The 24181-nt window shown below is 41.8% G+C and overlaps 1 long non-coding RNA gene across 1 annotated transcript in view; it reads left to right on the top strand.

Annotated features, from left to right (window-relative positions):
• LOC136691222 (uncharacterized) overlaps positions 1-24181 on the top strand; it is a 63753-nt gene that overhangs the window by 7009 nt on the left and 32563 nt on the right. Inside the window, exon 3 of the long non-coding RNA XR_010801858.1 lies at positions 17939-18016. This is a non-coding gene — a long non-coding RNA (uncharacterized lncRNA). The remainder of the gene's footprint in view (positions 1-17938; positions 18017-24181) is intronic.

Below are 24181 nucleotides of genomic sequence, written 5' to 3' on the forward strand. Positions count from 1 at the left end.
GTCTTATCGCAGGAAGTCTTTTCTGTGAGAAGAGAAGCGTGCATGCACACACAGCGGCACAGGCACAGAGCATACACACACACACACACACACACACGTGGGAGACACAAAGCCTGTGTGAGTTTGACCATATGGCTGCAGAGGGTCCCAGCTGAGTGCAGGCCTTTGGGTTGGACCACTGGTGATTTGTGACAGTCTTTTTAAATACCCTCTGCATTTTTTTAAAAAGCTAAAGTGCTGACCCTTACACTTGGCTCAATCTAAAACTGAATTAAGCAGCTGGTGGCATGTTTGCCCCTCTAGTTTATTGCAACAGCACCACTTACTGTGAAATCTAATAACCCTGCTGTCTCCAAAATGGCAACTTTCCAGGAGAAGACAAAAACATTCAAAACTTCAGAAGTATGTTAATATAAAGAGCTTTATTTCAAGTCGTTCTGGAGCACTTCTGTTGGTCTAAGACAGTTTCACACATTTTATTCAAATGAAGTCAAAATATAAAGATGTAAATAAATTAACTTTGGGCAGGTGTCATTACAGATCATGACTTGGTGAAGATTTTTTTTTTTTAATTAAATCTGTTGTGTATGATTTTGGCGGCACGGTGGTGCAGCAGGGAGTGTTGCAGTCACACAGCTCCAGGGACCTGGAGGTTGTGGGTTCGATTCTCGCTCCGGGTGACTGTCTGTGAGGAGTTTGGTGTGTTCTCCCTGTGTCTGCGTGGGTTTCCTCCGGGTGACTGTCTGTGAGGAGTGTGGTGTGTTCTCCCTGTGTCTGCGTGGGTTTCCTCCGGGTGACTGTCTGTGAGGAGTGTGGTGTGTTCTCCCTGTGTCTGCATGGGTTTCCTCCAGGTGTCTTTCTGTGAGGAGTGTGGTGTGTTCTCTCTGTGTCTGCATGGGTTTCCTCCTGGTGCTCCGGTTTCCTCCCACAGTCCAAAAAAAAACACGTTGGTATGTGGATTGGCGACTCAAAAAAGTGTCTGTAGGTCTGAGTGTGTGAGTGTGTGTGTTGACCTGTGAAGGACTGGCGCCCCCTCCACGGTGTATTCCCGCCTTGCACCCAATGATTCCAGGTAGGCTCTGGACCCACCGTGACCCTGAACTGGATAAGCGCTTACAGATAATGGATGGATGTGTATGATATACTGTGCTTTGGGTAGTTTCCTGTTTGCTGCAGAAGGATGCTGCTGCTGCTGCAGGTGATTAATATAGACAACGATTTCTTCCTTTCCCACAGCGTGTTCCTCTGAGAATGTTCTCATATGTAATGGTTTGCGTGTTATCTTCATCATGTGCATACACATAAGGCCAGATGTAAATTTGCTAAACCCGGGATCCGTTCTGATTGGTTTGATATTGTCGATATCTGTATGACTGACTGCAGACTATATAACCTCATGTATTCTCCCTGATAAACTGAGCTTCATCTGAAAGTCTGATATAATCCTTTGGCCAAACCTGGAGTATGAAGTGCCCTGCGGTATGTAGCCTGTGTGAGGGAGACTGTGAGGAAGGGGACAGTACTGTCTGTGTCCAGTGGAGGGCATGCTGCCCCCAGCTTCAGTAGAACTGCTTCAGCAGAACGTTTCAGGTCGATGTTCCAGACACAGATTAAGCATAACCTTGTATTAAATTACATTGTCAGGAGGGATTTTCCTTTTCAAACTATAACTGGACTTTATCTGTGCCTCGGAAAATGACACATGACGCTTTAGCTTCAGTGGTGTAGTGGTGTCATTGTAAACCACAGTGATAAATAATGGTAAACAAATGGTGAAACATTTCTGTGTATTTCTAGTAGCACTAATGCTGAAGTCTAAATGTGTTACCACCACTGCTATTTGTCATTATATACTTTTTAATCTCTAAGGAATTCCAAGCAAATGGAAGCATACATCAGATTTGTAATGAATATATATATAAACCAACAAAGAGGAAATCTTACTCTTTTTCTTCGCTTGTATTTAGCTTCCCTTTTTTGTTGACCAGGTGTTATATAGTCCTGCAGTGTGTGTGTGTGTGTGTGTGTGGAGTTCTTCTGGCTGTCTCAGGAGGTTTAAAAGGTAATGAAAGAGCTCCTGTCAGGCAGCTTTTGCTGAATCTCTGAAGTGAGAGGAGAGGGGGAGTGTGTGGATCTTTTCCTCTGAGCGGATTTGAGCAGACTCTACACAGAGAAGCCAGTGTGATAGCCAAGCTTAGAGACCACCCATATGCAGGTAGAGAAGAACAGCAAGGTGACTTCCAGCCCCACCCACCACACACACACACACACACTTCTTCTGAGAGTATTTACTTTCAAAGAATGTGGTCTCTGTGGGCTTCCATATAAAACCTGACCATGCTTTGTCTAATATCATTATAAAACTGGATAAACTGAGCGAATTCTGCTGAATATTTTGTTAAAATCATGCGTATGTAATTGTAATAAACAATATTTCTTTGCTACATGTGCACAATTCTTAAATACAACACACCCCCTCTTAAACACACACACACAGAGGGGTTAAGGATAAGGGCCCAGCTTTGCAGTGTGTATAGAGCTGCTGTGTAGCAGAAGAATGTCTTTAGTTACAGCTCAATGGCAGGAATTCCCGCTCCAGCAGGTGGATCAGGTACTTGCACAAATGAGGGAATGCTTGAATAAAGGTATACATGACCAGTAAATTGTTACAGGCATTTAAACCAACCAGAAATCATACTGGAGACTGAAAAGCTTTCCCAGAGTTTCTACTTACTGATCAAGACTGATTCTAGCTTCGAGGTTAAAGAGGTGTTCATTGCTGTTATATTTGAATGTTCAAAAAAAAACTTTAAACATTCTGTACTGACAGTGACAGAGTTAATAATAAGAGCACATTTAGTACAACTTTTTAGTCTCTCTCTCTCTCTCTCTCTCTCTCTCTCTCTCTCTCTCTCTCGAGCCACCTGTAATGGTCAAATTATTGAGGTAGAAAGTAACCTGTGTGTGTGTGTGTGGCAGTCATGTGGGCACACCGATGTTATCCTCTGCTATGTGCCAGATATTGAAGTCATGTAAACATGGGCTGGTGTCTGAGGCCTCTCAGAACCCTTCTACTAATTGGAGAGTTATATAAGTGGCTAAATCCTCTAAGGAGGGTTTTATTTTTCCCTTTTTTGGTCTTTTGTGTGTTTTGAAAGGCAGGGGGCCCTCATGGTGGTAGAAATAGAGAGAGAGAGAGAGTGAGAGAGGTTGGTGCATTTAGCAGCTCACTACAGAAATCTCGCTAATTACCTCCTGGTGTGAAGTTTCTGTGGAAGGTGTTTTTACAAATTAAGGCCTGTCCTGCCATTGTCAGAGTCAGGGTGGCTTACAGAGTCAGCTGTCCATTATGAAGCTGCAGGCCACTGACCACACAGATACTCACCAAGGTGGAGAAGCCACATTAAAATGCTTTGTGCTTCCAGCAACAGGATGTCGACTGTTTATGGAACTTTTATGGAATAGTTATTACTGTATGGGTAAATGCAATAATGTATTTTTTCATGACGATATTGAGGTCCACAGTTAAAATGATACATATTCAAAATTAGAGTTGAAAGTTTGTGCCATATTAACATCACGTATTTTCATATTGAAAAAATGCAGCTTACAGTCTATTACATACATTTGTGTGTGTGTGTGTGTGTGTGTGTGTGTGTGTGTGTGTGTGTGTGTGTGTGTCATTTGGGCCCCAGTATGCTGGCGGTTAAACATTTTCATGCTGGATATGAAATGAGGTTATGTGTGGGTTTGCTTAGTTTGTCCTAATGGATTTTAAAGAACCAGATCCTATTAATAAAGAGAACACCCCAAGGCACTGCCTTCACCTATAGACCACTAATCTCCCATGCAAATTAAATCATTGTGTGTGTATGTGTGTGTGTGTGTGTGTGTGTATGTGTGTGTGCGCGTGCACTAGAGACTATGCTTAACACACCTCTGAGTTACTTATGTCGATCACTTCTGCATTAGAGGCCCCAGGCCCCTGCGTTAGAAAACTGATTTTTAAGTATGTGTTTAAGAACAGTGTGTGGAGAGTGTTATGAAGGTGTTTGCTCAGAAATATCTGAACAATTTAATTATTTCTTTCTCCTTTTTTGGTACATATTAGAAACCAAGTAAATTTGTGAAAGTGATTGTTTTTAGTTAAAAAACAAGTCTTATATCACCTTTTTTACTCATTGAACTCAAAAGGTGTAACACAATGGGTGTAACTCTGACTTTTAAGGGTTAAGAAGTGTTTATACCTTGAGCAATATATTGGTAATTTATTAGCTTCAGTGTGTGTGTGTGTGTGTGTGTGTGTGTGTGTTTTATTGCAGCATCATGAATGTTGTGTGACTGAAGGTTTTGTGAAGAGAGAGGTGTATTAAGTGCCGTTCCGATGCTGTGCAGAGACAGAGAGATGTTAGACACACAGAGAAATCTCCTTTAAGCCCTTACGTAATGTCTGCACTACCGCCACCAGACCAGACAACCCATATTCACCATCGCCCCCAGCTCTGAGAGAGAGAGAGAGAGAGAGAGATAGAAAGAGAAATAAAGAAAGGTAGAGGAAAGATAGAATGGAGGCAGGAAATGGGAAGAACGAAAAAAAAAGAATAAAGATATAGTAAAAATAAGAGAAGGGAAGAGAGAGAAAAAAATAAGTGTGTCAGTAAAAGGGGAAAAGTAAGGCAGTGAAAATGGAGGGCGCTGCAGTTCTTAGGTGTGGGTTTTTTTTTGTTTGTTTGTTTTTTTTGGTGTGTTTGTATGTGTGAGAGTGGGAATAAAAGGGTGAAAGAGTTTACCCTGACTCATAATCGGGTTTATAAACACACTGACGGGTGTGTGTGTGTGTGTGTGTGTGTGTGTGTGTGTGTGTGTGTGGCTGGTTAGTCTGACACTGATGGTGTTGGAGGGAATGGGGGTCAGTGTGAGGTCAAACTGTGTAACAGGCCAACACAGCCGCACAATGCTTGTAATCTTTTCTCTCTCTCTCTCTCTCTCTCTCTCTGTTTGTTTCATTCATGCAAGCCAATATATTTTATTAAATGCACTGAAATGGGAGTTGTGAACAATGATGTGCCAGTGCTGATGCATAGTCATGTTTAAAGGTATTAATTGAGACTTAATTCATGTTCACACTCGCCATGTTTAGTGAGAACGCTGCAGTGCGAGCCGTGATGCCGTTTACGTACACACAATTGACCAAAGACACCTAGGCAGAGCGAATATGGCATGAACCACTGTCTCCTTTCTTCATTCCTTTTTCAAGTGTGAAATAGACACATTTCTGATGCTGTTTTCATACGTGCCCCATCCTTAACAATTCATTTGGAGTCAAACAAAACAGTTGGAGTTAAACCTTAAAATCAGTCTGTCATTGAACCGCTGACCTGTATAATGCCTCAGACCTCTGGTGAAAACACAACATACTCAAACAGTGATCTCAGTTTTCTAATGCTGGCACATAGGATCATTGAAAGAGTAGTTACATATCTGTACATAGACCTAATAACAACGTACAGTATATTATATTAAAGTAAACAAGCTGTTAATCCTCCACTGTGACTGTGTCTTATTGAGGCACTGTAATCCATGTCTCTTTAGAAAGACAACAGATTCATTTGCATGCTCGTGCTTATCCGCTGTTTGTGGTGAAGTATTCCTTTTGTGGGTTTGTTGGTCTTCGGGTTGATGCTCTGTGAGGTGGTGAGTAGTGTACCGTTTTAAGCGCACGTCTGTGCACAATGCACAGTATTTCACTAATAGTTCTGACAAGAACGACTGAACGAATTAGTGCATAGAATATAAATGCAGATAAAATAAGGAAAATAAAAACAAAAAAATAAATAACTTAACCCCACTCTGAGTTGGTAGGCCCGGTTTGTGGGGGTGTGTCGGTGTGTGTGTGAGGGGGGGGGGGGCACAGTTGTGTACACCTCATTTCAAGCACAATTAACTTGAAATGGAGTCCTGTAGGATCAATAGTCCCCAGTTGAGCCCCAGACCCTTCCATGTCTCTAGAAATGACACACATATGGTAATAGAGCCAAGCAAACAGCCACACATGCGATTTAGCATCACCACTCTCAGCTCTGCTTGAATAACAAACAGTGGGACACCTCTGCTGGAACCACGCACTTTTGTTCCAGCCTCTGTTCATCTGCAGGGGGAGTGCACTATTTAAAGCTAATGAAAGAGGGGGGGGGATTACAAATGCTTTTATTTCTTTATTTATTTTTCATTGTTTCCTATTTTAATGCCTGTAGGATGTTGAAGAATCAGTGGATATTTAAATCGCTATAATTAACTTGGTGCTGATACTTCTTAAAAAAAAAAAAAAAAAAACGACACACAAAAGACAAGCTGCTTTCCAAACCTAGGCCATGGCCGAGAAATGCAGCCAACATAGCGATTTTGAGGATGCAAACAATGTATGCTTCATGGCCCTCAGTTACCCACAATTCTCTGCGCATATACGGCACAAAGGAGAAAATAAACAAGGCACTGTGAAAATCGGAGCTTCAGAAGTTTCTTTTTTACATGTGAAGTGTAAAATAATTGACCCATTAAAATATTTGTTTCTGTAACATATATATAATCTATAAGCTTATTGGCATATTACAGTACCATATCTAGCATTTAAGTTATTTAGTAGTATTTTATTTTAAATCCTAGTTGATATTTAAATGTTTAAAGTTGAAATTTGAGCAGATACAAACTGATTGCGGATGTGTCTGTTTTAATAACGTTTTTAAATTGGGTTATCCTGCAGGATTAATTAATTAATTAATTAATTGTCTGTAAACGCTTATCCAGTTCAGGGTCGCGGTGGGTCTGGAGCCTACCCGGAATCATTGGGCGCAAGGCAGGAATACACCCTGGAGGGGGCACCAGTCCTTCACAGGGTGACACACATTCACACACTCACACCTACGGACATTTTTGAGTCGCCCATCCACCTACCAACGTGTGTTTTTGGATAGTGGGAGGAAACCGGAGCACCCGGAGGAAACCCACGCAGACACAGAGAGAACACACCACACTCCTCACAGACAATCACCCGGAGGAAACCCACGCAGACACAGAGAGAACACACCACACTCCTCACAGACAGTCACCCGGAGGAAACCCACGCAGACACAGGGAGAACATCTTGCAGGATAATTTTAATAATACAATCTATCTTCATTTATTTATTTATTGAGTTTTCATAGGACAGTCCTACAGAGGACACGTCCTACCTAGCCTGCAGCCTAGGCTTTGGAACACAGCCATGGTGTTATTGATGGAACCCACTGTAGAGTGTCCACTGTAGAGCATTTGTTTAGTGTGAGTTACATGCTTCGCATCTCTCTCCAGAGGGGTAACTTCACAGGAGAAATATATCTAAATGTATGTAAATAGAACTAAACATTCATTAGATTATTTTATTGTGGCCTGCGTATTAGTGCACCCTTTTCTGGCTAGATGTAAACGATCTAGTGTGTGGGTGATGTGTGCATTTCCCTCTGCTCTGTTCCTATAAAGCAGTAGCTTCCCAGCTGAGGCAGACTTGAATTCTGATTCAGACAGCGCGAGAAGGAAAGAGCAGTTTTGGAGGAGGCTCTTGGGAACGTCTCTTATTTCCACTCTGGTAATGACTGTAGTGGTGGAGAATGCTGGGGCAAAGAGCTGTGTTCTGATGAACAGACTCTAGCACGTCATCTCTAACACATCGCACTGGTAGCTTCAGGATTAAGAACCTCACAAGAGACTATTGTGCTTGAAGTGTCCTCTGAGCATGCATTTAGCTTTGTTGTGTGTGTGTGTGTGTGTGTGTGTATGTGTGTGTGTGAGAGAGAGATATATATATATGTCTTTAGTTAGTCAGATGCTTACAGTCTTTCGAGTGCTGAAGTGTTGACTAGTGAAGCACTTAGCAGTACCAGAAAGTGACAGCTGCTACTGTGGTTGAGTACACTTACCCATCTGTTTTCAGCTACACAACTAAAGGCGTTCATTTGCCCCATCTTCCTGATCACATTGTTGCTGACAACAGTACACACACACACACACACACAGAGGCTTCAAGTACAATGCCCAGATACATCTCTTATTTTGATTTTCTTTTCTCTGTTTCCTCTCTCTGTACTGGCACATTGCTGAGACAAAGAAAACAACTTCTAACGTCCAAACTTGTGCACTTGTATCTAATGTGGATATTTTAGCGGGCTCACGCCTTGCGTGTCCAATAAAATGTAAGTGATAAATAGCTTGACAGAAATCTATGCTAGCTATGAAGTACAGAAGGATGAATACTGGCATGTAACTAGGAAGGTAGGTGGTATAACCTAATGAAAATAACTTTACAACATGCCCCTGGCCCATCCTGACATCATAAGATGTGTCATCATTTTAACACCACCTTAAAACTTTGCAAAGAGGCATTACTCTGTCAACACAAATAAACAATAAGACCAAATGGAATGTAAAGTGCGGCACGGTGGCGCAGCAGGTAGGTGTCGCAGTCACACAGCTCCAGGGACCTGGAGGTTGTGGGTTCGAGTCCCGCTCCGGGTGACTGTCTGTGAGGAGTGTGGTGTGTTCTCCCTGTGTCTGCGTGGGTTTCCTCCGGGTGCTCCGGTTTCCTCCCACAGTCCAAAAACACATGTCAGTAGGTTGATTGGCGACTCAAAAGTGTCCATAGGTGTGAGTGTGTGAGTGAATGTGTGTGAGTGTGTGTGCTGCCCTGTGAAGGACTGGCGTCCCCTCCAGGGTGTATTCCCGCCTTGCGCTCAATGATTCCAGGTAGGCTCTGGACCAACCGCGACCCTGAACTGGATAAGGGTTACAGATAATGGATGGATGGAATGTAAAGTAACAGAATGTGTGTTTTTGTGTGTGTGTTTTGTTGCATGCTGCTGGTGTGTGTGTGTCTACAGTAGAGTCAGGGGTGAAATCTGTAAACCTGCCGGTGATTTGGATGGCAGTGATGTAAATGACACTGAGAACAATAGGCCACATTGTCAGGAGCAGTGCTATCCTCTGGAGAGGTGACTTTTTGATAAATAGGCCTCGTGTGAGTGTGGAAGAAAGGCAGGCAGAGTATAGTTAATATTCCTCATGTTTGGAGCAATGGAATGGAAGAGTAGGAACAGCAGGGGCTTCCAGTTCAAGACACAGGGGGGACACTGGGATGGTCAGGGACGGGGGAATTTTAAATGAATGTTCAGAACAGACTTGACACATGTTTGCAATCAAACACATTAGACAAGGCATGTATTTACATTTGAAGCTTGTTCATGTGTAGGTTTTATTTCTCTTTTAGCTGCAAAACTAAAGATATGATTTGCTTAAGTTCTGTATTTATTTAAAAAACTACATAAAGATAAAAAAAAGTAATTAAAAATGCTTAATAAAGAATCATGAATCTTGAAATGATTCTCTGCAAATATAAAAGTACCGTACTCTGCAATGAGAACTCCAAACTGCAGCAGGCAGCAAACCGCTCTTTTTGACTTTAGGGGGAAGGGGGACAGTTGAAAGTCCAGCATATGGACCTCCACTGCCCAAAGGGTTAATGTTGATGAAAATGCAAACAGACTCTATAAATAGGTGACCGCACACGGAACCCCGGCCCTTTCTGCCACCGGCTCATTTCGGATTCAGCTAAATGTTTCAGAGAAACTGCGCAACACACAGCTGCCTAGCAGGGGGTAAATTAGACCTCGGAGTTGAATGATCAAACAATTACCAAGTCAAGAATGAGCCCCAAAAAAAAAAAAAAAAAAAAAAAAGACGCCACAGCAGCATGGAGTTTTTTAAGTGCACAGCACGTTATGGCTTTCCCCGACTCTCTCTTTGAGAGTCTATATATGCAAATGAAATTCAGAATTACTCTTAAAAAAATTGAAAACTTTTAAATTAAACTTGAAGTTATACCAGATTGGAACTTCAGCTCACAAAGCTTCAATTAGCTCTTTGATACCATATGGAATTGGTCCTTAAGTCATCAATGAGCACAATGTGGTCTCCATTCTGGGAGCTGCCATTGACTTTACAATTTTCAGCTATTTGTTGCCATCTGCCTGGGTGACCGAACGTACACTCCCTTCCTCAATCTTTCAGGCCTTTTTTTTCCTGCTGGTATTTATTTTCTTTTCAATTAAAGAGTTTGAATGTGCAATGCTGAAATTGCTTTCCTTTTAATTAGCTCTTTTAGTGCGGAGGTTTGTGAATGCAATTGTTACTTTCCCAATCTTGGCAGCGGTTTTCATTTTGATAAAGTGAGGATCCCATTTCACTGCTGTGATTGAACGAGGTCTGGGGCCATTTTCACTCTTGGCCCTGATAAATGTTTTTTTTTTCCCTCTTTCAGTAATGATGGAATGATACTCCGTGTGCTCTCCTCTCTCTCCTATCATTCATAATCTATTCCTCATTGTATGCTTGTGCTTGTGGAGTAATATTACATATTAATATGATTCAGTATGTTAGTGAGTTTCTCTTGTACAGATGGTTTAAAAACACCAAATGAAGCTTCTTTGGACTAGTTTATAATCTCATAAATATATCAGAAAAAGACCCCGTTTCTCCCAGTCAACTTACGGACCTGAATTACCGACCTGTGTTTGATCAGTTAGTTTGGTTTTACTTGAACAGTTGGAATGATTAAAATTTACTGTTGACATAGGCGGCACGGTGGTGCAGCAGGTAGTGTCGCAGTCACACAGCTCCAGGGACCTGGAGGTTGTGGGTTCGATTCCCGCTCCGGAAATGACTGTCTGTGAGGAGTGTGGTGTGTTCTCTCTGTGTCTGCGTGGGTTTCCTCCGGGTGACTGTCTGTGAGGAGTGTGGTGTGTTCTCCCTGTGTCCACGTGGGTTTCCTCCGGGTGACTGTCTGTGAGGAGTTGGTGTGTTCTCCCTGTGTCTGTGTGGGTTTCCTCCGGGTGACTGTCTGTGAGGAGTTGGTGTGTTCTCCCTGTGTCTGTGTGGGTTTCCTCCGGGTGCTCCGGCTTCCTCCCACAGTCCAAAAACACACGTTGGTTGGTGGATTGGCGACTCAAAATTGTTCATAGGTGTGAGTGTGTGAGTGAATGTGTGTGTGTCTGTGTTGCCCTGTGAAGGACTGGCGCCCCCTCCAGGGTGTATTCCCGCCTTGCGCCCAATGATTCCAGGTAGGCTCTAAACCCCCGCGACCCTGAACAGATAATGAATGAATGAATGAATGAACTATTGACATAAAGGAGCCTAAGTGCTGGTTTCCATCAACTGAATAACATTCTGCTACAGTCTCTGACTTTACGTTATGATTTTTAAACTCATCTTCAATATGTCAATATACACTATTTACAGCATCAGTCACTGACTGGCGTCCATTTTGTAGCAGAAACTAGAAATGTATCGTGATATAAATTTTGGCCAATATCTTCCAGCCCCATGTAGGATTACAAGATGCTCCCATGTGGTCAGTGAATCTGATACAGTATACGGTGATTGTAGAAAATGTCAGTGGCTTTAATGTTATGGCTGATCTGTGTAAACTCTCAAACTTTTTAATTGCTTGCTTTGGAAAACCGCTGCTATTTTTCTGCTGTGCACATTTCTAAAATTTTACTCAGATTTTACGTCTTTATTTCAGTTTGCGCAGCCTGTGAAACACTGATCTCTATAAGCATCTCTGAACGAGTGATCTCTGTGATCATCTCTTACTGTCTGAGCCCCTGTGTTGAGGCCCGGTTCTTGGCCGTGTGTAGCATAAGGGAAATTAGCCGCACCTGAATGACAAGGCCGGTGCTCCCTGTGAGTCTGTGATTGGGGCACAAACTCCCTTTTAATAGACTTACACCTCATTTGGCCCCTAAAGCTGACTGAAGGGTCCCTGGGGGTAGAGAAGCACGGGCTGGGGTCTGTTCCCTCCCTCCACCCGCAGTGAAAGATGGCCGCTTGATTAGACGTCCAGAAGGGTTCCAGCAGGGACAATGTCCCGTTCTCCTTTTCAAAAGCAACAGCGGCTTTTTGTCTGAGCTGTCAGAGATGATGTGTGTCACAGTAAAGGACCGGGAAGAAAAAAAAGCTGTTTTCAAAGGAAGGCTGCCGCCGTCCACCTCTGAAATGGTCTGAAACGAGTCTGAAATTATTGATCTGGCAATTAGCATGCAACCTAATTAATAATGCGTAGCTGACCATCATTTAAACTGTTTTGTTTGGTGTTTATCCAGGGACTGAGGGCTATGAACAGTCGAAGCCTTTGCGTGTGCTGTTGTTGGCCACAGACAACAGAGCATGTTGTTTTTTTTGGGATGGAACTTTACTCCTAATACCAGAACAAAGCCACTTTCAGCTGTTAAGTTTCCAGCTCAGAATCGTTTTATAGATACCCCCCCACCCCCTAAAATGAACCCAGACTCAATTCTCATGTGGGACGTGCTTTAGTCAGGGGTGCTGATCTTCCCAGAGTCATTGTTTTTCTCCCACTCTTCACTGGCTGACATGCCTGACATTGATGCTTAATTACGTCTAAAGAGCCTGTGCTGGGAGCTGCAGTCGTGGGTTAATTCAGGCGCATTGCCGGTCCTCTCCCCCGGGTTTTACAGTTTGCATTTTAAGTGGGGCCGCGCACAGTTTTTCAGCAGCGGCTGAACTTCCTAAGTTGAAATGCTGTTGGGGTTAAGTGGTCCCTGAGCTCACGACACCTATCTCTGCCCAAACGTGACAGCTGGGGACCCCGCTGTTGCTATGGAAATCAACTCCCCCTTCACCACCCACCCTTCAGTTTGAAAATACCACAGACTGCTCATTTGTGGCCATGGAAAACCAAACTCCCGCCCCCCCCCCCAGTGTTAACTATTACACACAGAAAAATATTTGTGTGCCCTGCTCAGTTTATAAGATCAAACCTTGCACTGTGTAATACACTAAAACAAAGCAGGAGAGCTAAGCAGGAACTAGCAGCTTATTCTTTGTGAAGTTAATAGCAACATTGTTAACTAGAATGTTTAGTATCTCTTAGTATTTTTACTTCAAAACAATATCATCTTTTAGTCTGTGTCTGTCTTTCAATCGCTCTGTCTATCTGTTCATTCCATGCATTGTAAAAGCTCCTCTCTAGATCTATATGTTGCAGGGAATTGTCGTATGTGATTCTAGTCCTGTGTACACAGGTTTTAAATCATGTATAAAAAGCTCTTAAGCTGATTCTAAAAAATGTAGATATAAGACGTCTCAAAAATAGTTGTAAATAATACCCAAATGACACAGAATACAACAAGGAATGTATTAATTCCCTTTAATACCAAAGAGTCCAGTGCAGAAAATCAAACAATGACAGACACTGTTCATGAGGAAGACACTGGATGTATGCTATGATCATTGAGTAAATTCCTGTTGATCCCAAATTATTGTAAATATTAAAACTAATCTAAATGTGTGGTTGACTTGCCTCAGAAATACCATTAAAAACATTAATGTGTTAAATGCGTTCTTTAGAGTACTAATGCTCTAATGGTGGACTTTGCTGAAAGTTGTTGCTCTTACACAAGGGTAAAGTGTATGATAAGGTCATTATGACAGTGTGTTGGACAGATAAGAGCTGACATGTTGGTTACACAGTGGGGGATTGGCTGCAGCTGCAGGTAATGTTTCCCTGTAAGTCTGAGGTTTTGGCATCCTCAGAGAAACCTGCTCTTGATCTGAATGTGATAAGCCAGGTTAAAGATGTGCATGAAGAGTGCATATAGAATGTGTGTGTGTGTGTGTGTGGTATTCAGATTGTGGGAATAGTGGGGAAGAGCCCACCTTGCCTTCCCCAGTCCCAGCCCAGCAGGTTCACATTAGGGTAAATTTGTTCCACAATATTGCTGCCTCCTGCTTCTCCCACACGCTGGAGGCCTGCACAGAAGGTGGAGACAGAGATTTGGGTGATGGCCAAGCGCTTTGCGGCCGTCACTCGTTCCTCTGCGTGCGTGGAGGACAGGATCCCCGCTGGTCCTTTTCACAAGCGTGCAGACTCCCCGCCTGTCACAACAAATGCCCGATCGAGGAAAATAAACTTATCTCATTCGGATGACAACACGTTCCCTCAGGTTATGATGCGACGCCAGTTTTGCAGAATCAGGCAGGGTCAATTGCTCATTTTCAGCACAGGGAGGGTGTCTATCGCTGGTAATGGCTGCCTCGCCATGTGTGGTATAATGTCTGGACTTTTCAACTTAGAAGCCCATGATGATCCATTCTGTATGTGCATATACACACAATCAGCCTGTGAATGTAACATTGTAAAACGGACTGATTGGAAACTAATTAATTTTTGTGAGCGTCAACATGGTCTTAGCTCCCTTAGGAGAGGGTATTCCTCTGGGGAAATAGGTGCACGGCTACTCAGTTATATCTCTGTTTATTTCAATTCCATCTCATTCCAGCTTTTATTTTCTAGCATTAAATATCCACACTGTATCATAGTATGGTACTAAAGAGTGTGGTTTAGTCACAACACTGATAAGAGTCCTATAGCACTAATGAATATAGTCTGCTTTGTAAAATGATGGCCATGAAGTGCTGTTCCAGAGATGTCTTCTGTTCAGTAAAGTATAATGGTACTTTTATAATAAACAACGAAGTGCTTGTGTAAATCAGAATTTGACATATTCATTTTGTTGGTTCATGTCTTTGGGTCAACTAGAAAGGACTAGAAAGCAAAATACTTATTTTCCTATAATCTAAAAAGGGTAAAATTGGAAATGTCTTCATATTAATTTGTAATGTTATAAACCTGCAAACCCCTTTCACCTCTCATTTCAGAGACCTGGAGGTTGTGGGTTCTAGTCCCGCTCCGGGTGACTGTCTGTGAGGAGTGTGGTGTGTTCTCCCTGTGTCCGCGTGGGTTTCCTCCGGGTGACTGTCTGTGAGGAGTGTGGTGTGTTCTCCCTGTGTCCGCGTGGGTTTCCTCCGGGTGACTGTCTGTGAGGAGTGTGGTGTGTTCTCCCTGTGTCTCTGTGGGTTTCCTCCGGGTGACTGTCTGTGAGGAGTGTGGTGTGTTCTCCCTGTGTCTGTGTGGGTTTCCTCCGGGTGACTGTCTGTGAGGAGTGTGGTGTGTTCTCCCTGTGTCTGCGTGGGTTTCCTCCGGGTGCTCCGGTTTCCTTCCACAGCCCAAAAACACACACTGGTAGGTGGATTGGTGACTCAAAAGTGTCCGTAGGTGTGAGTGTGTGTGTTGCCCTGTGAAGGACTGTGTTTCCTATAGCATTATATTTAGTTTGTATCATTATTAGCATTTTCATGTAGTTTAATGTAGTGTTAGCGATCAAACTTAACATCTTCCGTCCCAAAGGCTCATTCATAGTAACATGTGCTGTGTGGTCAAAAATCTGAAAATGCTCACGGATACATAACATTACAAGTCACATATTCAAATTTTTCCTAGCAGTCACCACAAATTAATTCTTCTTGCTCTGCTTCTGAAAAACAAGAACGAGTATGTTTCACATGCACATAATAATACTGACCATGGTACAGTAAATAATATTTAATCTATTACACATCGTACATGCATTTTATTATTTGGACATCTATTGCATCAAAATCTGTAATTTTATTTTTAATTGAACATTAAAAAAAAATATTACACCGCACATTTCTCAAAGGATTCGTGTCTCTCTTTAAAGATGAGGGAAAATGAACCTGTGGTTACATGCAGCTCTAATGGATGTTCAGAAATTTGATAATTGTAGCAAAGACCTGACATTAATAAATGTGGAAGAGATGACCTCAAACCCGCTATTGTACAGACTCTATTCTCTCTCATCTCTTCATTCCCCTTCATATCACCCTCCTAATAGACCTATCCGATCACAGAGGGCCTATTAACTAACGATCTGTTTTCATCTCAGAGACACTGTTAGAAAGGAGTAAGGGGTGAGGGGAGGGGGGTGAAGACGTGTGAAAATCTACTATAAAAGAGCAGTCAAACATAGATGGGGGAAATTTAAAAAATAGGCAACAAAAGGGAGTTCATTATACCCAAGTTAATTGTCTCTTGGGCTTCAACTGCCCCTTCCCTGGGTAAACCATCAGAGGGCTTTAATTGCGTTATCACCTATCCCCGAGGTTTCCAAGAACCACTTCATTTAATTTAAGTGCCACACGATGAGGAAGAACTTGATGCTCCCTAGACTCCACTTTACATCGCACACACACACAGGCACACACTAGTCCTGAAGCACAGACTGGGGGAAAATGGGAAAAGGGGGAACACTCCAAACTGGCATACGGCAAGCCAATAAATTAATGAATCAACAGCACTTCTGATTAGGAAATCTACCCTGAGGTATTTTTGGAAAGCGCAGCTTTTCTGAGCCACATGTCTTTAATGCAACAACATCATAGGGTGTTTGCAGACGCTGCTCATGACCCTAAGACATAACAGAGCCCAGGGATTTTCAGACGAACGCTGTGCTAGGGATCAATTAACAGTTTCTACACTGAGGGGGCAAAGGGCAGATGCATTCTTAAATGCACAATCAAGATGAGAAGATATTTATTAATTAGAGGCGTGCTACTTCATTAGTGGAATAGGAGCAATGTTTGCAGTTCCTATGAATGTTTAACATTGTAAAGTCTGTAGGGAAATGCTGTGACTCTGACTGTGCTCAGATTCAGTTGGATTTATTCTTTACATATTGCAGGGGAAGCTCATTTTCTACTTGAAATGAGCATATTTGCAAAGAATTGCATGTTTTTCACACAGCTGCTTCAGAGCCATTCTTGTGAACATTTCATGAAGTATAGGCCAGTGGAGGTGTGGGGGGTGGTGCTCAAAAGGGGGGCACTGCAGTAAAGCTTGGGAATCATGGTCTAAACATGTTCTTAGGTGTAGAAATAAGTTTTAAAGTGTTTTTGTGCAACTTGTATTTGTAATTCAAAACTCAGATATTCTCCCACTCTTTTAAAGTTGTAATTTTTTTCAACAAAATGTAAAAATTTGAAATCACAAGTGAGAAGAATGTATTGTTTTAGGGTCCTGGAGGTTGTGGGTTCGAGCCCCGCTCCGGGTGACTGTCTGTGAGGAGTGTGGTGTGTTCTCCCTGTGTCTGCGTGGGTCTCCTCTGGGTGACTGTCTGTGAGGAGTGTGGTGTGTTCTCTCTGTGTCTGTGTGGGTTTCCTCCAGGTGACTGTCTGTGAGGAGTGTGGTGTGTTCTCCCTCTGTCTGCGTGGGTCTCCTCTGGGTGACTGTCTGTGAGGAGTGTGGTGTGTTCTCCCTGTGTCTGCGTGGGTCTCCTCTGGGTGACTGTCTGTAAGGAGTGTGGTGTGTTCTCCCTGTGTCTGCGTGGGTTTCCTCCGGGTGCTCCGGTTTCCTCCCACAGTCCAAAAACACACATTGGTAGGTTGATTGGCGACTCAAAAGTGTCCATTGGTGTGAGTGTGTGTCGCCCTGCGAAGGACTGGCGCCCCCTTCATGGTGAGTTCGTGCCTTGTGCCCAGTGATTCTGGGTTTGCTCTGGACCCCCCGGGACCCTGAACTGGAAAAGCGGTTACAGACAATGAATTAATATTTGTTTCCCCCTTCTTTAACGGTACCACTAGAATTTCAGAATCCTGCTGTAGATTTTCACACATATATATGAGGTTATAGGCTTATTGTGATGAAAGAAGCCATAACTGATTTTATGACAGCCAATACCACATGATAAGCTTTGCAAACTGCCTTCTATCTAGCCAACATTTTATAGTAGATTACATGAGGACGTCTTTATGACAGATAGATGAATGTGTCATGACAGAATTTTCCATGGCTATTTATTTCTAAAGATATAATAATACAGTTTATGATCAGCTGTCATCATAGCTGAGTTTTACAATTCCAGTCTATGCCATAGGGAAAACCTGTACTGTCTTTTCTATTGTCCATTGTTTTCATATGTTATATTGTACTGTAACCACAAGTTCTTAAAATATGATTTTTTTTTTTGTTAAGATGCAATTAACCAGTTTGGGGAGTTATGGAACAGCTCTGTCTCTGTCACATCCCTCATCATCCACAGCAGGAGTGAACGTAAGTAAGGCACCTAACATTCAACTGCTCTCTGGGAGTTGGGTCGGTTGTCTGCCATGAACTACACATGTAATTCATTCTCATTTAGCAGCCTGAAATTCTCCACCAGGGGGCGCAACTAGCTTTAGTTTGGCATTGCTGAAGTGCAACATACCGCCATGGCAACTGTTGACTGAGCTGTTAATAATGAACTAGATAACATCAGTAAATGTTCAGTAAAAGAATTAGCAAATACAAAATATTGGTGTGAGACATTCGAGTCAATGAGAATTTGTCAGGCATTGTTTTTAGCACACGTCTCATAATATCAAGTTTTTAGGGGAACCTTGAATTGAATGTGATGGGCATTTGTAAGTTTCCATCCTTACTCAGCGCTGAGGCGTACAGATTCCAGGCTGAAGAATTCCTCACCTGGAGTGGGCGATTGATCTCTCTGTCAGTTTGCTCTATTCTTTTCTGCAGCACACACAAATTGTTAATGGTGGACCTCTCTCTTAACGTCAGAGACAGAGGGCACCTCTCTGACTCCTGCTCTCTGTCTTCCGTGTATGTGAAAAGTCTTCCTCTGTGGGTTAACAGGGTTTAATTTAAATCCAAAAGTCCTGACAGCACATTTTCTGAGGCTTTGACCAGACTGTTCTGCATGGCTGTTTGGATCAAAGACTGGTTATCTCCTGTATTGAGCTGTTCTAACCCCTGTCCTGTCTCATTATGGATGTAGGGCAGTGAAACCCCTGCTAAATGAGAGGTAGCATTTAAGATCCTGTCACAAGCTGAGTTTCCATCTAAAATGTTTGAAAACTTTATGTGCAATAAAGAAAAAAAAAGTCATGTTTCCGTTCACTTTTGCGAATCATATCAGATGACTTTGGCTCTCGAGATGGTGCTTGAGAGAGTAGAGTGGCTGAGAGAGGAGGGAGTCTATTAAAAGCCTGTGTTCACGGGGTCAGTCCCTGGGCCTTAATTATAAAACTTTGTGGATTCTGGAGTGAAAAAAAGTCAGATTTATAAAACCGTGCATACGCTGTTTTCTCTTTATAAATAACAATCTTCTTAAAAATGTGCGCATTTGCACCTGCCCCATGTTCCGCCTCTGTACCGCCCACATTTACCTATAAATGGTCAGTGCAAATAACCTGATGAATATCTAAATATGGGTTTCTCTGTTAATTTTCTTGTGAGTTGGTCGAGACAAAGGAGGACCGAAAAACAAAAAAAGAGAAACTTTAGAGACTGCGCGGTAGAAGTTATTGTTTCAGAGGTGTGGAGAAATGTGTTGTTTGGTGGCCTCTGTCGTAGCATTACAAACAAACACCAGTTACTTGAGTGACAACATGTGGCTGCAGCAGTAAAAAACAGCCAATCAGTCTGACTGGACTGGAGTTAGCCCCGCCCACTGATGGTCCATGGATGGTGTTGACAGATTTATTATTTCTTGGTGCAAGGCTCAAGACCCATCAAATAAATATATAAATAGTTAAATAATTAATTGAATGATTTAAATAATACAATAAAACATATTTGAAACACACACTTAAATAATGATTAAATAATCACAAACAATTATTTATTTAAGCATTTATTTCAAAATGTAATTATTAAATGAAACATTTAATCATTTCTCCTTTTAATTAATTGTTTTTTTCTTTATTTAATTGTATAACATTGTCCCAAAAAACAGAATAAAGGTACAGCTGTTTAGGCTTGTAATTATCTGCCACTATTACCAGCTCATAACAAATTACTGTCTATTTAAGTTTAAGGAGTTTAATTTATAAATAATAATAATAATAATAATAATAATAATAATAATAATAAAAATAAACTTATAGAGCACTTTAAAAAAATGTTTAAAAAACATTTTGCAAATAAATTAATTACAGTGAGATCAAATAAAATAATTTAAATGAAAAATCTGAATAAAATACAGAGTGAAATAAAACAAGCGAGAGTTAAATCAATACGACAAATAAAGTAGAATGAGATACAGCAAGCAATGTAACTAATTTGTTTTTCATATTCTGCATTTTTCAAAAAAAAATGTGACCATATGATGTCACCAATATTTGGGTCAAACCTTGCTTAAATGTACTCTCATTTTTACGCAAAGAATTCTTTATTTCTTTATTCTTTATACAGTTTCTTCGAAAGATGTTACGTACGCATGCTTCAGACCTGTTTTTGTGTGCACTCACCCTTATAAATGAGGGCCTCGGTTTCTGTGTTGCATGCAGTAGGTATGAACCAGTATAAAGTCAGTGGATTTTTTGTTTTTTTTAAAAAAAAAAACCTTTCCATCACTCTTTTGGGCTTTTGTGTTTCCTACCCTACTCCAAACGTTACATAGTTCAGTTTCTGCAGTGCTGAGCCCAGAGTAGCAGTGACAGAGGCTGTATTCTCCCTATTACAGGTCAGTGGAGCATCACAATTATATTGCAGCTGTAAATGTAAGGTAAACATATTGTGCATTGTACTTTAAAGGGTTCATTCATTCATTCATTCATTATCTGTAATCCTTATCTAGTTCAGGGTAGCGGTGGGTTCAGAGTCTACCTGGAATCATTGGGCGCAAGGCGGGAATACACCCTGGAGTGGGCTTAAAGGGTTCAGTAATCATAAAATATAAAGTCTACCATAGCTTCAAATCAGCTGGTAAATAGGCACTATACTACTCACTCCAACATAATGTTGTTAATGCTGCAAGTATCACAAGACGATGTGGTGGGGGTATGTGACACTGCAGTGTGAAAATGCTGAATATACATTAAACACAGGACATTAAATACACAAAGTACCCATACTAGACAGGGCAATAAGACGATTTGTGTGGATGAACATGAAAGCAGCATGTAAATATTTGGACTAAAATATATATATATTCAATTTGATCAGTTAATTTAATGAGATTTTCCATTAAATTGTGCAGAATTTGCTTCTCTTTAACATACACCTTCAATGATGTAACTGGCCAATTGTTGTGAACATTTTTGCACATATCAGGCACATGCACAGATAGACCCCTAGTGGTGCTCAAGCCCCTGCCCTTTTGCTCTGGATGAGAAAAGTGCCCTTTCTGCTGGAGCCCAATTTTCTTCTTTATTCATCATTATTTAAAAATAAAAATTACCCTCTCTGACATCAGTTTCCCCCAAAAGTGTTCTGTCCTGATCTGATCAGCGGCGCACACAAGCCCCCGCCTTGCCACCCCCCCCCTCCTCCTCCTCCTCCTTTAGTTAGCACTCATGCAGTGCTGAGCACCAGGCCAAACCACCGCTACACACTTCTATAAGTGTGCACAACACATAACCTACACATTTTGGACTCCTGAGTCATGAAATACATGCAATTCATGCAATTTGATAATTCAAGTTATTTGATTAGATGTGTATTGACGGTGTTATCAAAACTAAATATATAAGTTAAATATCCAGCTGTTTGTTTTCTCTTCTTTTATTTGCTTTTTACATTTTATGAATAATTTTTGCCATGGCTGCCTTGCACATATCCTACTGTATATGTTTTATATTCGTCTGTTTTCCAATCAAAATTGGACAAAACTGTGTAAATCAAAATGAACTTGGACCTCAAGCTGTCTGTCCCATTTTAATTCATGTATCATAGAATTTTTGAACAAGTTCATATTGAATACTAAGAGGATTATGTTTGGATTTACAAGGCTCCTTTCTAGGAGTGGATTTAGTAAATAGAGTAAAGCAGCCTTGTTTGATTAGTTGTTTATACAGATGTATTGGATGTGGTCTTTATGAGCGATGGCATAAAGTAAAAAAGTTGACAAAAAATAAATATAACGAATTCTCCAAACCTTAGAATGCACAACTCTAAGTGTGTACCAGCCTGAGGTGCGGCTTATGAATGTCCTGCAGCTTAATTGTTCTTTGGGTAGTATGTGTGTGTGTGTGTGTGTGTGTGTGGAGGGTTTGTAGTGAGGGTGCAGTGCAGAGGTTAGAGGCCATGAGGAGAGCAGTTCCTTTAAAGACCAAGTCTGACCAGCTGTGTTTATCACTGCTCCCTGCACCTGTGGAGGTCCCCCCCCCCCCCTTTCACCACACACACACACACACACACTCGCTCACACAAATGCATAAATGCACAATCTTTTTACCCTCTTTAGTCTGATTCTTCACTGATTTAACCCTTGGTGCTTAAATCCTCTATATTAGACGTGCTTGAATGTGTTGTTGAATGTGGAAAGTATATATGGGGAAAATGTATTCTTGAAATTCTCCAGTGGTTTCTGAACGTATGAGCTGCATAGTGTCTTTCCTGTAGTAAAAAAGTCTTCTTAACAATATACAGAGGTTCTCTGTAAGGCCTCGTCCATGCATGTCCAGATTTCCAGAAATCAGCAGCGTTTTTGGGTGTGTTTTCTTTGTATGAATTCGCTAAGGACAGCACCAAGGCACTGCAGGTAGTGTGGTCACACCACTTCAGGAACTTGGTGTCCTTGGTTCAGTCCCTGCCTCAAGTCACTGTCTGTAAAGCATTGTTCCTGTGTCCTTCATAGGGTTGATGGGCAGTGTGAAGTTGCCTGCTGGTGTGAGTGTGATTCCCTGTGATGGGCTGGAACACCCAGTGCTTCTTTGTAGGTTCTGGAACCACAGTGACCCATGCTATAGGTTAAAGCAGTTACAGAAAATGAATGAAAGAATGATGTGATAACTGCCTCTTTCACACACAGGAGAATCTCCAGAGCATCAGGCCCGGAGATGTCCCGGAGTAGTCTTTTTTACATGCAGCCCATAGCAGGAGATATTCTGCGTCAGGCACACTCTTGCAGCAGGAAATGAAACACGCGTGCAGCGCCTGAAACTCAGGCTGTAAACAGGAGTTGTGGTGTGTCAGTTTTGTGTTTTGTAAATGGCAGTTGGTAGAGGTGTAACCACTTTATTGAACGTGAACTGCTTCATTGTTAAAATGATATTTCCTTCTTTGAGGTTGATTGAGGCATCACTTACTTTCCTGAAAACACACTAATGATCCTCTGCAGTGTCTGAGGTGGAAACGTCTAACTCAGCCTTATTGCCACTTCAGGCCTTTTTTTTTTTTCCTTTGCCAGAGTTTGCTAATTCTTGATTAAAACGTTGACATTTTGTTCAGAATTAACCCGATTAAAGTAATTGAATGTAAAAAGTCTGTAGCTCAGCGTTTCACATGATCAGAGCAGATGGATTAAGAAAGAAGGCGTTCAAATTGAGCACACCTCTCCCTCTCTGCTCTCGCCTGCTAATTGTGCTATTTAACTGAGCCACAGCCACTCACCGACGCTGTTTAGCCTGGCTAATGATGATGCACAATCTCCACCATCCCCTTGATAATTAAAAAACCCTCACCCTCCGCCTCAGCACCAACACAGACCGCAATTGACAGATTCACACGTTCAGAAAATATCGAGCTGTCTGTCTTCAGCACTGACCTAATCGCTTCTGGCAGAGTTTGCCAGGGAAATCACTTTATTTGTGAGCTACTCTGTGTCGTGAGTTATTGACCGCACGTCGTGGCACTGTGGTGGGCTTAAAGTTGCCTCTCTGGTTGTTCCTTTTTAGGCAAAGCTCTTATACTTCAGTGCTCTCACTTTGAATATTCATGTTAAACACTTAAACAAAGTGTGCAAAGTCTGTTTACTCAGCAGAGGACACTTCATGTTTTCATACTTTATCATATCATTGAAGTGATAAAGGAAGTGACATCATATAATGGTGGGTACAAAACATTGTATCTCCATTCTTACTTTATTTAAGGTTGCAGTCATTTTCTCCAGCGATTCATATTCAAGTGAAATACATCGATAGACACCTCCTCTAAAACTGAGCTGAGCTTCTGTGACCAAGGTTTCTGATGTCACCTTGCAGGTGGTAAACAAGAGAATCTCTCTGTCTCTCTCTCTTTTCCTCTCTCTGTCTCTCTTTTCCTCCTCCCCCATCCCTGCATTGCTATTCTGCACACACCTCTCACAGACTAAGTGACATCAAGCCTCGTTATTGTCATCACATGCCACATTTGTAACCTGTTAAGGAGCAAATTGTGATAAAATGGGCCGATCGCCCCTCTCCACAGTGCACTTAAACAATCTGGACTCTCCACCGCGCACACACACACACACACACACACACACACACATACATATTTACATAGACCCATACACAG

The sequence above is a fragment of the Hoplias malabaricus genome, chromosome 3 (genome assembly GCF_029633855.1).
Source record: "Hoplias malabaricus isolate fHopMal1 chromosome 3, fHopMal1.hap1, whole genome shotgun sequence".
Lineage (NCBI taxonomy): Eukaryota > Metazoa > Chordata > Actinopteri > Characiformes > Erythrinidae > Hoplias > Hoplias malabaricus.